The sequence below is a fragment of the Ailuropoda melanoleuca genome, chromosome 2, assembly GCF_002007445.2.
Source record: "Ailuropoda melanoleuca isolate Jingjing chromosome 2, ASM200744v2, whole genome shotgun sequence".
Classification (NCBI taxonomy): Eukaryota; Metazoa; Chordata; class Mammalia; order Carnivora; family Ursidae; genus Ailuropoda; species Ailuropoda melanoleuca.
The window spans coordinates 197946913-197960099 of record NC_048219.1 but is presented as its reverse complement, the minus strand read 5'-3'; positions in this window follow the sequence as shown (position 1 = coordinate 197960099).

The window sequence follows — 13187 nt, the reverse complement described above, 5'->3', positions numbered from 1 at the left end:
CAGTCAAAACTAGAGGCTCTGACGGCCAGGGTCACCGAGGCAGAGGAACGCGTTAGCGAATTGGAGGATGGGTTAGTAGAAGAAAAAACGAAAATAGAAGCTGGTCTTAAAAAAATCCACGCCCACGAATGTAGATTACGGGAGATTACTGACTCTATGAAACGATCCAATGTCAGAATCATCGGCATCCCTGAAGGGGTGGAGAAAAACAGAGGTCTAGAAGAGATATTTGAACAAATTGTAGCTGAAAACTTCCCTAATCTAGCAAGGGAAACAAGCATTCGTGTCCAAGAGGCAGAGAGGACCCCATCCAAGCTCAACCAGGACAAACCTACGCCACGGCATGTCATAGTGCAATTCGCAAATATTAGATCCAAGGATACAGTATTGAAAGCGGCCAGGGCAAAGAAATTTCTCACGTACCAAGGCAAAGGTATCAGGATTACGTCAGACCTGTCTACAGAGACCTGGAATGAGAGAAAGGCTTGGGGGGGCATTTTTAAAGCTCTTTCAGAGAAAAACATGCAGCCAAGGATCCTTTATCCAGCAAAGCTGTCATTCAGAATTGATGGAGAAATAAAGACGTTCCAAAATCGCCAATCATTAACCAATTTCGTAACCACGAAACCAGCCCTACAGGAGATATTAAGGGGGGCTCTATAAAGGTAAAAAGGCCCCAAGAGTGATACAGAGCAGCAAGTCACAACCGATACAAAGACTTTAAAGAGAAATGGCATCATTAAAATCATATCTGTCAATAATCTCTATCAATCTAAATGGCTTAAACTCTCCCATAAAACGCCACAGGGTTGCAGATTGGATAAAAAGACATGACCCATCCATTTGCTGTCTACAAGAGACTCATTTTGAACCCAAAGATGCATTCAGACTTAGAGTAAGGGGATGGAGTACCATCTTCCACGCAAATGGACCTCAAAAGAAAGCTGGAGTAGCAATTCTCATATCAGATAGACTGGATTTTAAACTAGAGGCCATAGAGAGAGATACAGAAGGGCACTATATTATTCTTAAAGGAAGTATTCAACAAGTGGATATGACAATTATTAATATATATGCCCCCAACAGGGGAGCAGCAAGATACACAAGCCAACTCTTAACCAAAATAAAGAGACATATAGATAAGAACACAGTAATAGTAGGGGACCTCAACACCCCACTATCAGAAATAGACAGAACACCCTGGCAAAAACTAAGCAAAGAATCAAAGGCTTTGAATGCCATACTCGACGAGTTGGACCTCATAGATATATATAGAACACTACACCCCAGAACCAAAGAATACTCATTCTATTCAAATGCCCATGGAACATTCTCAAGAATAGATCATGCTCTGGGACACAAAACAGGTCTCAGCCAATACCAAAAGATTGAAATTATCCCCTGCATATTCTCAGACCACAACGCTCTGAAATTGGAACTCAACCACAAGGAAAAACCTGGAAGAAACTCAAACACTTGGAGGCTAAGAACCATCCTGCTCAAGAATGACTCGATAAACCAGGAAATCAAAAAACAAATTAAACAATTTATGGAGACCAACGAGAATGAATACACAACGGTCCAAAACCTATGGGATACTGCAAAGGCAGTCCTAAGGGGGAAATACATAGCCATCCAAGCCTCACTCAAAAGAATAGAAAAATCTAAAATGCAGTTTCTATATTCTCACCTCAAGAAACTGGAACAGCAACAGAGGGACAGGCCTAACCCACTGACAAGGAAGGAGTTGACCAAGATTAGAGCAGAAATCAATGAATTAGAGACCAGAACCACAGTAGAGCAGATCAACAGGACTAGAAGCTGGTTCTTTGAGAGAATCCATAAAATTGATAGACCACTGGCAAAACTTGTCCAAAAACAAAGAGAAAGGACTGAGATTATTAAAATTATGACTGAAAAGGGAGAGGTCACGACCAGCACCATTGAAATTGCAAGGATTATTAGAAACTTTTATCAACAGCTATATGCCAAAAAACTAAACAATCTGGAAGAGATGGAGGCCTTCCTGGAAACCTATAAACTACCAAGACTGAAACAGGAAGAAATAGATTTCTTAAATAGGCCAATTAACTATGAAGAAATTGAGTCAGTGATAAACAACCTTCCAAATAATAAAACTCCAGGCCCAGACGGTTTTCCTGGGGAATTCTACCAAACATTCAAAGAAGAAATAATACCTATTCTCCTAAAGCTATTTCAAAAAATAGAAACAGAAGGAAAGCTACCAAACTCATTCTATGAGGCTAATATTACCTTGATCCCCAAACCAGGCAAAGACCCCCTCAAAAAGGAGAATTACAGACCGATTTCTCTAATGAATATGGATGCCAAAATCCTCAACAAGATCCTTGCTAATAGAATCCAACAGTACATTAAAAGGATTATCCATCATGACCAAGTGGGATTCATACCTGGGATGCAAGCATGGTTCAACACTCGCAAATCAATCAATGTGATACATCATATCAACAAGAAAAGACTCAGGAACCATATGATCCTCTCAATTGATGCAGAAAAAGCATTTGACAAAATATAATTTTACTTTTACTCCAATCTTCTTTCTAGCGATTACCCCCCAGAACTTTGACGATCTGACTCTTCACTATTGTCTGTGTCTTTCTGAATTTTGAGAAGAAACTGTGCTCTGCTTTCCAAAGAAACTCTTTTTCGTAAGCGTGGTTTTCCTTTCATTCTTAGTTGGCCTGCTGGTGTTTTTAGGGCTGGCTTACTTGCTAACCCATTACTCCCCTTGATAAGACCAATCCCGGCCAGGCCTGCTCTTTCTATGGCAAGAGTAGCTGTGTGCTCCTTGGTTTCTCCCACTTTTGACCTGACTTCTATTAGAAGAGCTTCACATTTTTAAGCTGAAATTCTGGCTAACCATGCATGCATTTTTCCAGCCCCAGGTGAGAGGACGGTGGCATGGTGGGTCCCCACAGGAGGAGTGCAGACCCCTGAGCTGCTCCCCTGGGGGCTAGCCAATGCCCTTCCAGCCCCTCCCTCCAAGGAGGCTTCTGTGGGGCTCGGTCCGGCCATCCCCTTTGGCGGGTTCCCGTCCAGGCCTGTCCAGCCCAGTCCACAAGCATGGTGCTCCTGGCACCCAGGCGTGTGGGTGGCACCATGTCTGAGGTCCCATGCTGGGCGGCTGGCCTGTCCAGTGCAATCGCACTGCCATGTGCCATGGGGATGGGCACTCTGCTCACTCGGAAAGAGCGTCGGCACAGTGATTTCTCAGCAGCTCTGCGTTCCTCCTTCTGGTTTGGGGAGCCCTCATTGTTCCTGCTCCCTGCTGCAGACAGGCGCTTTCTCTGCTCTCCTCCGACTCTGGGTCTTAGACTTTGTGTTACGAAGTCTTCAAACAACATGGAAGTCGAGAGAGTCCACCCCAAAGCAATGACTCTGTGCACGCACACAAAGACGGGCCCACAAATACTGACAGCGGCCCCGTGCCCTCCAGCCTCGGCCGACAACAGTGCACACACCGTTGGACTACGAGCAGGTGCACACACTGCCCTCCTATCAGGCAGGCAGCTGCTAAAGCCCCTGACGGCTCCATTGAATTCATTTACTTTGAAAAGCAGTACTTTCTGAATGGCCATTGTCACTATGGGTGGTCTATTAAACCAGACTATATTAATACGGAGTGGCACCAGAAAGACCTTAATTAAGCAAGCACCCAAGGCTGCTGGAGTCCACCCAAGGGTTCCCCAGAGGCTCTAGGCTGGGCCTTGAAACCGGCTTTCCTTCCAGGCTATCACCCTGGGACACATTCCGGTCAGCGTGAGTGTCGGAGGAGGGGCACATTTGGCCTGCTCCCGCCGTGTGCCCTGTGGGGGCTGGGCTGGGGTCAGACCCCTGTCCTGCAATTCGGCACCCACGCTCTGAAGAAGGCCTGCAGAATCCCTTAGCTTGATCACGCGGTGCCTGGGCCTCTGCCCTGAGTGGTCTAAAATACCAGCGGCCATGCGCCTGGCCCAGCATCCAGCCCACAGTGCTTACTCAGACAGCAGAACTCACATCTGGCAGAACTCCCCTCCACCTGCTGCTTCTGCACCCCCACCCCGTAACAGCAGTCATGCCGCTCTCCTCCGGGGCATTGCTGCGTGTCCCGTAGCAGCTAATGGGTGGTTCTCTGGGAACCCACATCCACTCGCGGGATAGGGGAAGCTCAGAGAGACCGCCAGGGAGGGGCTCTTCGTGAGAGTTCACCTGCCAGGGGACACAGCATCCCCTGCGGCTCTGAAATCCAAGTAGACGGGTTCTAGTCAGCCAGCCCCTAACCCTGCATGAAACTTGGCTTGTCTGCTCCAGTGTGTCTCTCTCCTGTCTGCACTGCGAGCTCCCCAAGCACAGAGGCCTGGTTTTACTGGGTTTCCTGACATGGCCCTAGCCCCTTGGCCAGCAGCCTGTCCACACCTGTGGACACTCAAGCTGGGCGCGGAAGGAGCAAATACACAGGATTCAGCTCTTTCCACGGCAGGAAGCCCGTGGTGGAGCTGGGCGGGCACCGCGGGCGGGGTGATGCATTGACTGTCGCTCCTTTAAATGTTTCTGTGAAGTTTTCCAAACACACAGAGGAATTGAAAGCATTTGATAGTAAACATCTGGAAACCCAGCAGGTGGTGGGTTTGCATGGTCACCTACCAACCCATCCGTCCGTCCGTCTGTCCCTTCACCACCCCAGCTTTTATTTTATGCATTTCAAAGCAAGTGATAACATCAGTGCCCTTCTTCCCCGGTGGTTTTTCATTAGCCAGAGCCCAACGGCTGCTTGTGGGTTTTCGTGCAAGTTCGTGGACGGTGAAATGACTGGATCTCCTCTCTGCTTGGGCAGCCTGGCTCAAGACTTGTCCGTCAATCTTTTCAGAGCCACGTTTACTGCTGTTGTCGTTCCACCGGCCCCACCTCACTCCCTCTGCTGCGGTCTCCTTGCCCCTCCCTTCTCCTGGCTTCCTCCTGCTCGTCAGGCTGAGAGAGCCGGTCACTGAGGTGAGATCCGCCTTTTCTCCTGCACGTGATTACAGCTGAGGCTTTCCTCCGAGCACGGCCTCTGTGGCATCCCGTAAGCGTGCCATTGACGAGTCTCGACAAACCACGGGCTTGTGTGACCCAAACCCTGAAAGATGCAGAGCAGGGCCCCAGAAAGTTCCCTCGGACCCCTCCCTCCTGGTCAGACCTCCCCGATCCGCAGAGGCGGCCCCCACTCCAATCTGTCTGCTGTCGGTTGGGTTTCCCGGTCCTCCGGCTTCCCACATGAAGGATCAGCAGAACGCGCTCTTCCATGGAAGCCTCGCCCACTCGGGAATGTTTCAGAGACTCAGTCGTCGTCTCACACGTACGGACGACCCTTCCTTTGTGCGGCCGAGTCGTACTGCATTGAATGGGCGCCCACGGCACACTGACCCACACTGACCTACCCTCTGTCCGTTGGCGGATAACGGCACTGGGGCCGGTGTCTGGTTCTTGCCGATACAGCTGTGGAACATCTCGTCCCGGTCCTTTGGTGGGATCCCGGGTCGTAAGGCAGGTAGGTGAACACTAGCTCTACGGTAGTCATTTTTGATAATGAATGCTGTCTTGGTGATTTCTCCTCTGTTACGTGGCAGTCTTTTCATCTCTTCGTGTTTTTGGCCTCCCTCACCCCCAGACCCAAGGTTTCAGCTGGAAATAGTCATGAGAAAGGATCATACAATCCATATACTCTACGAACATCAACAAGCGTCCCCACGGCAGGCCCTGCCCCGGGCTTGGGCACCATGACGGGGACCCTCTGGTCTTCCATTGCGTGGGGCGGCCAAACCCACCACCAACCCTGCCGGCTGAGGTCAGACCCTAACGTCCTCCAAATTTGGTGGCTAAAGATGGTGACCCGCCCAAGCAGTTCTTCTGACTTTCTAGAGGCAGGGCTTGATTCACCTTTCAAGGACATAAAGTTCTTTGTTTTAGGAAAATAACCATAATGGGCCTTTTGCTTATGTGAAGGGAAAGCAAATACAGTCTGCGGCAGAAAAGCTCTAGTCAGCAAGGAGCTAAATTGCTCTGCATAATGAGGTAAACGGCTGTCTTCCTGGGGGTAGAATTGCGTCTTGGTGGATTATGTTTTCTTTAGGAAATTTCTCTTAAATATGGATTTAATCTGCACTGTTCCTGAAGATGACCGTTTGTTCTTAGAAGAGATGAGTGTGTGTATGTGTGAGTATACGTGAGTATATGAATGTGTGTGGGAGTGCACATGAGCATGTGAGTGTGAGTGTGTAAACGTGTGTGCATTGGAATGTGTGTGCGTGTGAGCACGTGAGTGTGCGTGCGTGTGTCCTTGTCTAAGCGCTGGGCGCAGGGATGGAGGCAGAGAGGACTTCTGGTGGCCGGAGTGCACCCCCCACGGCCACCAGCCTGGCCCTGGGCAGGGAGCGCCCAGCAGAGTGGCAGGCTCTGCCCCCGCCCCCGCCCCCCAGGCCATGTGGCACCCCCGCTGGGGGTCACTGCCCCTGCTGGAGCTGGAGTGGGCTGAGGGCAGATCACTACCTCGGGGCAGAAGGCCTGTTCCTGAAAGGACGGGTCACTTTCCCCCAGCACCAGGCTGAGGAAAAGGCAGATCAAGGACAGAAAGGGGAGGCCCGGGACTGAGGAGAGAGACCCCCAGGGTGGGCAGGACGGGGCTTGAGCTTGGCGCAGACCCTCAGGGCAGCCATAAACAGAAGGCAGCTGTGAGGTCCTCTGCTTTCCTGCCTGCAAATCCCCAAATTCTTTGGCGGCTTCAGGAAAGTGTGGCCGGCGTAACACGGGGTCTTCGGTGTTTGGGGAAGCAGGAGGGGACAGGTCTGTGGGACGGGGGATGCCATCAGGAGGGACAGTGGCAGGCTGGTTTCCAGGGAACCTAATGTGGTCCGGAGGCCGGGACTGCAGCTCAGAGCCTTCAGTGGGCAGAGGGCCCCCCCCAGGTGGACGGGCGGTTTGTGCACGCGCCCCCGGGATTCCCAGAGCACTTGGCAATCCACTGGGAAGGAGCCCCTGGATTCCCACGGCTCTCCAGGTGCGGAGCCAGCTTCGCCCGATTCTCCGGGGGCGGAGCAGCGCCTGGCAGGGCCCACGAGCAAACACACGGGACCGGGACTTGCAGCAGCGCCTACAAGACATAGGATGGCTTTGTGTGGGCGAAGGGCGCCCGAGGAGACCTGGACACGGACGCAGACGGGCGTGGCTGCCACCGCGTGGGCAGGGCAGTCTGAACAAGGGACTCAGGAGGGGCCCCGGGCAGAGGACAAGCTAGGAGTTCTGGCCAGGTCCCCAGGGCAGCCCCTCCGAGAAAAACTGGGCACCCCCATCCCATTTGGGGAGCCCCGAGGGACTGCACTCCCTGTGTGAAAGGCATCAGTCAGCTCAGCGCCCGGCTCAGCGTCCCCAGGCCTCTGCGGGGTCTCCCTGGGTGGACGGCTCGGTGGGCTCATGTCCAGCACCACCGGCTTGTGTCACAGGACCCAGGTAACAAAGGAGAGATGAGGAGGAGGGCCTTGGAAGCCAGCCAGGGGGACTCCTACCAACTGGGACCACATGGGGCATACGACAGTTGGGGCCAGAGATAGCGTCCTGCTCCGTACAAAGAGGGCTGGGGACAGGGGAAGGAAAGGAGAGAGGGGGGCAGAGACAGAGACAGAGAGGAGGTGAACCTCGGCAGGGACCTCCACCAGGACTCACTCCCTCGAGAGCTGTCACTAAAGGAACCCCCCGGGGTAGGGGCTGGAAGGGGGCTGACACAGGAGCAGCGGCTGATGAGGGTGGGCTTGGAGAGGCCGTGGAGGTGGGGTGATGATGGGGTCTGCACCCAGCAGGGCACATTTTGGGGTGGTGTGCATGCCTGTAGGAGTCGGGGGCTGCCCCTGCCTGCCCACTGCTGGGTCCTGCTGGGAGGGGGTGGGAGGCTGACCCCCAAGGCCTGCGGAGAAGGTGGAAGGAGGAGCTCAGGAGTCTTCGCTGGGGTCCAAAGGGTGCAGCCTCCATTTTCCTTTTGCTTGGACGCCATCGCTGACTTGTGGACGCCCGCTCCTCAGGACGTGTGGCGTGGCCACATTTGCTTGCTTCAGATGATGTCCTACTTCTGCCCTCAAGACTGGGGTGCCCCTCACCATGGACTGGGTGCTGAACAGCTGTCTCCCTTCTGGAAGCTGGGCTGGGAAGCAGGAAGGAGGCTTTTGGCGGGGGGGGGGTGCTGCCCACCTGTCCCTGATGTCACTGGCAGTGCCTTTCCCAGGTCCCAGAACAAGGGGCGCACTGATTCCCAAAGCAACACGGCCAAGGAGAGATCCACGTCCCCCACAACTGGGCTCACGTAATCCCAGGAGTCCCGTGGGGACAGCCGCCCACAGCCTTCCCACCCACCCCAGGTCGGAGCCCTCCAGAGGCTTCCTCGTCAGAGGGCGCCTGCCCAAAACCCCTTGGTCACCCAGGTCTTTAGGGGATCCACAGTCGTCACTGCCTGGACGCGGCCTCCCCAGACAGCCAGGGCAGGGCCCAGGCCTGGGGTGCAGCCAGGACCCCACCCCGATTCCAGCTGCCTACGGTTCACAGACTCTGCCGCGGGGCTGGGACAGAGGCACAGCCTTATCATTTCGGGGCCACTGTGCCCCTGAAGGTATATTTTATGTACCGACTGAGGCAGGAGTGGCTTGGGGGGCAACGCTCTAGCATCACGCCTGCTTGGCGGGAAGGACAGCCACCCCCCCACTGCACGCAGTCTTTGAGCGTGTCCCCCGCAGCTGCGGACGCCCCTCCTGTGACGACGGCTCCCTGTCCGCCTCAGCAGCAGCTCCCTGTACCCCACACACACTGGGGACCCGCGGGGCACTGGGCACCGGAGGCGTGAGGAAACCCACCCCTCAGGGCTGATGGCAGGCTGTAGGCCGACCCCTGGGTCGTGAGTGGCCGTGAGGCTGGTGTCAGGCGAGACTGGTGGGGAGCCGGAGCCCAGGCTGCCGCTCAGAGCCGGTGGGGACGGGAATCCGTGCAGAGACGCCTGGGTTCTGTTCCCCGTGGAAGCTGGGCACTGGGAGCCACAGCGCAGGCCAACCTGTCTGCCAGCCTGTCCCCGCTCCCTGGAGAGAAGGGGCCAGGTCCCTCCCAGGGGAGACTGGGCCAGGCAGGGGCAGGGCAGGCCGAGAACCCCCAGGGAGCCAGAGAGAGTTCAGTCCCCATCACCTCTCACAGCAGATCACCCCATCCAGCCTGTTCTATACGGTGGGCCACACCCCTGCATCCACTCCAGGGGCCCGGGGGCTCAGAGGAGGGCACGCCACGCCCATCCCGACTCGCCCCAGTCCTGCAGCAGCCGCTGGCTTCGACTCTGCCCACAGCACCTCCCCCCAGCATCCAGGTGGCCAAGCTCGGCACCTGTCTCAACTTCCCGGGCATCCCTCCGCTCCACCTGGGGCCCAGGTACCCTGCCTGTCCCCACCCCACCACCCGGGCAGGCTTGGGAGCTGCTCCTCTAAGGTCACCCCGGGACAGATGGGCTCCCTGCCGCCCACGTGGCGGGCTGCACGGCAAACATGGCTTTGTGAGTGGTGCGAGGCGCCCACGGGGCAAGGGCAGATAGTCAGGGCTCTGGCTGCTCCCCCTGATTCAGCTGGTTCTTGGGTCCACACTCCCGGAGCAGATGGCAGCTCCAGCTCCTCCCTCCAGAGCTGCTCCCCGGCCAGTGGGGCCCTCGTTCCCCACCCTGGGCCCGGGGGGCCCTTCTCACTCGCTTGATCACCTGTGGGGGCCAGGCCTGACCCACCCCATGGTTTCCTAGGTTCCTCGGTGAGGGCCCCAGAGGTCACTCTGATTTCCAATACTGTGCACACTGCCACCAGGAGACACCGAAGCTCAGAGAGGTGTCATGCTCTGGCCGCAGTCACACAGCAAGGACGTGCCCCGATCCTTCCCCCAGAGCTGAGGCCCAGCCCAGCTTGGGCATGCAGCGGGGCAGGAGGGAGGCTGGGTTCCAGTTTTTTGCTGCACTGGTGAAAATCAGACCCTTGGGAAAGGGATGGCCGTGCTGATCTTGCTGCGTGGCTCTGGCCCAGGTGGAACGTTGGCCCCGGTGGCACGGGGGCGCCTGTCCAGGACGCTGCCAGGAGGGTTCGCTGGGGCAGAGGTGCAGGTCACAGCAGCCACTGGAGCCTCCCAGCAGGGCGTGAGCCGTCCACGCTGCCTCCACAGGCTGGGCCACGCGCCGGAGTGTAAATAAGCAGGTGCCTGGTGGTGGGTCTAATTAGGCCCAAGCAAACAGGACCCGATGCCCCCACGACCCAGGAGATGCACACTGGTGCCCAGATGAAGGCACCTGAGGACCAGCCTTCCTCTCCCCCCTCCTTCCTGGCTTCCGCTGGCCGATTGTCCCAGCCTCTCCTGTGGGAAAGGCTCCCTGGTGACTCGAGTGAATCATACATGATTTCATGGGACTCACGTCACGGGCGTAACGACCATGATGCAAATCTGGTGACGTGCAGCGTGGGAAGGACAGACAACTGTGGGCGTCCAGAGGTGGGAGTGGCCCCTGTCCAGGTGGAGACCCCGTGGAGGTGGTGGCAGTGACCACGGCCGGGAAGGACCGGCAGGACTCGGGTTTAGGGCCTGGGGGCAGAGACCAGCAGGAGCATCACAGGGGGGGTCAGCACACCCAGGAGCAGAGCTGGGTCTCCAGGGCCAGCAGGGCAGGAGGGTGGGGAGGGGGTCTCCACCCACGGCCAATAGGGACTCCCCACCAGGCAGAACCAGAGGAGTAGACAGGTGGGAGAGAAGGGACGCGGAGAACTAGTTCAAGCGGCATTATCTCAGCTTTTCAGCACTGACGAGGCCCCAGGCAGCACACCGACCACATCACGGCTTGTGTCTCGTGGAAAGTGTTGCGATGCCCGTTTCACAGAAGAAGAGCCTGCCGCCCAGAGAGCTCAGGGTCGTTGTCCGTTGGGGGATGTGCACGGCAGGGCCGAGGCCCAAACTAGCAGTGGTGAGGACGTGATGCCGTGTTCTTTTTCAACATGTGCACCGGGGGCTACCCCATGTGGACCCCCTGACAGCTGCGGAAGGTGGGCCGGGCAAACATGGCCACCCCCACGGGGGGCACGGGGAGGCAGGGTCGCCCATGTCACACCCAGAGTCAAGGAGGGGCGGTGGAGCCCAGCTGCACCGGCTTGTGCGGAGGGCCACTGAGGACGGGCTACCACCTTCCGCCATCACCGCGGGGCGCCGGGGTCCCTGAAGAAGCCCAAGGCCTGTCTGGTGCTCCCGGCGGGCGGCTGACCCGGCGACGGTATCCTGGCCGAGGTGGGGTCCGCTCTGCCCTTGCCACGACAGGAGACACGTGGCAGAGGTCACGGATGTCAAGGACTGGAGACCGAAAAGCTGAGGACGGTGTAGACCGTGAACCTTGCCGAGAGCGCTAACATGGTAAAAGCCGCAGAACCGGCTTCTGGTGCCCGGACGGTCGGGGAGCTCACCGCCTTGGCCCAGCACAGCCCTTGGTGCTGGTGCCGCGCACACGCCGTCTGCTCGCTGACCGAGCGGGAAACCTGCTGCCGTCGCCCCTGACTGGGGTCCGTGCCGCCAGAGGGGTGAGCGCCCTCCGGGCTCAGGCCACTGTCCAGCTGGGTCATGCAGGCCTAGGGGGATGGGAAGGCGTGATTTCAGGACGCTGGCTAAGAGGCCCACGCGGACAGGAGGACACAGAATAGTCTTGCTGGCTTCTGTAGGATGGGATGAAGACGTGCAGGGAGGCAGGGGAGGAAACCGTTCTCCGCGGGCGGTAACGCCGCGGCCACTTTCCCCAGCGCAAGTCCCTGCACTGGGCCTCCTGGTTGGGCTCACAGCGCGGATGCTGTGACACGGGCGGTCCCGAAATCCGCTCCTGTTCTCTAGATACCTCTGCTCACGCACACACCCCGCCCCACACCCGCATTTCCCCGTGTGCTGAGTGACCAGAGTGGGGCCTACTAGGGACCCAGCCCCCCTCAAACTCACCTTCCCCGGCAAGCACGGAGTGGGGCTTTGTCCCCTTGGCTCAGCCCAGCAAGGTTAAGGCTGCCTGCCTGTCTCCCAGCTCCCAGCCTGGAGGGTGACCCCCTGGTCTGAGATCTGTCCCCTCCACGGGCAGACAGGGCAGGGCTGGTGGCTGGCCCCCTCCTCCTAGAGAACGACCATGTCAGCACCGAGCGAGGGGAGACATTAGCAATTGTTACCATCCACTGAGGCCTGTGTCCTATGAGTGCTTTTCTCTGTGCCAATTTCAGACGTGAGCTCGTTGATTCTTCTCCAGAGAAGAGGAGCCGGAGGCCCAGAGGGATCCGTGCTGGGCTCAGGGCCAGGGTGACTCGGGGCTCAGCAGGGCCGTAGCCTCAGGCATACCCCTGGTCTCCAGTCTGCAATCCGGCAAGAGCCCCAAACACAGACGTACTCCAAGAGGCATCTGTACCCGTGGCCCCCACGGCTCAGGCAGCTACGGTCACCTGAGAAGCACCAGATGGTCCCCACTGCCACGGGGGGCCCACTCCTGGCTGGGCCAGGTCCTCTCGCCACACGGCAAACCCTTCTCCAGGGACCTTCCTGCTCTGGCCTGGACTGCCCGCCCCGGCTCTGCCCCCCATGTGCTCACGCCCATACTGTGCCTGATGCCGAGAGGCCACAAAGGTCAAACACACCCCGGTTCTGTGGACGGAGATCAATGGGGCCTTCATGACTCCGGATGACAGGTGCCTGACACCAGAGATGATTATCTACGCCTGAGAGGGGCTGACGAGGGAGCAGACTTGTCTGCAGGACTGGACCTGACACCTGGACCCATTGCTAACCACGCCCACCCGGGCCACTTAACAACAAACCTGACCGCCGGGCACCTCCACGAAGTCCCCTTCTATGACGGCCACGTGCCGTTGAGGTTGAGGCCCTTTGCAAAGTGGGCAGGGCAGTTGGACGTTACAGAGAAGGGACTGAGGCTCACGCTCACCCAAGACGATGGCACGGGCTAGGAGCCTAGCCGTGACTTTGGGTCCACTCACTGCTCAGTGATCCTTCTAGCAACGTCTAAGGAGCCTCAGGGGTGCCATGCAACAAAGAGGAAGGTGTGGCCTAACCTGGAGCTCGCGGCCCGGGAGGTGCCAGGCATGAGACAGGAGTCCCTGTCCACCCCTTCT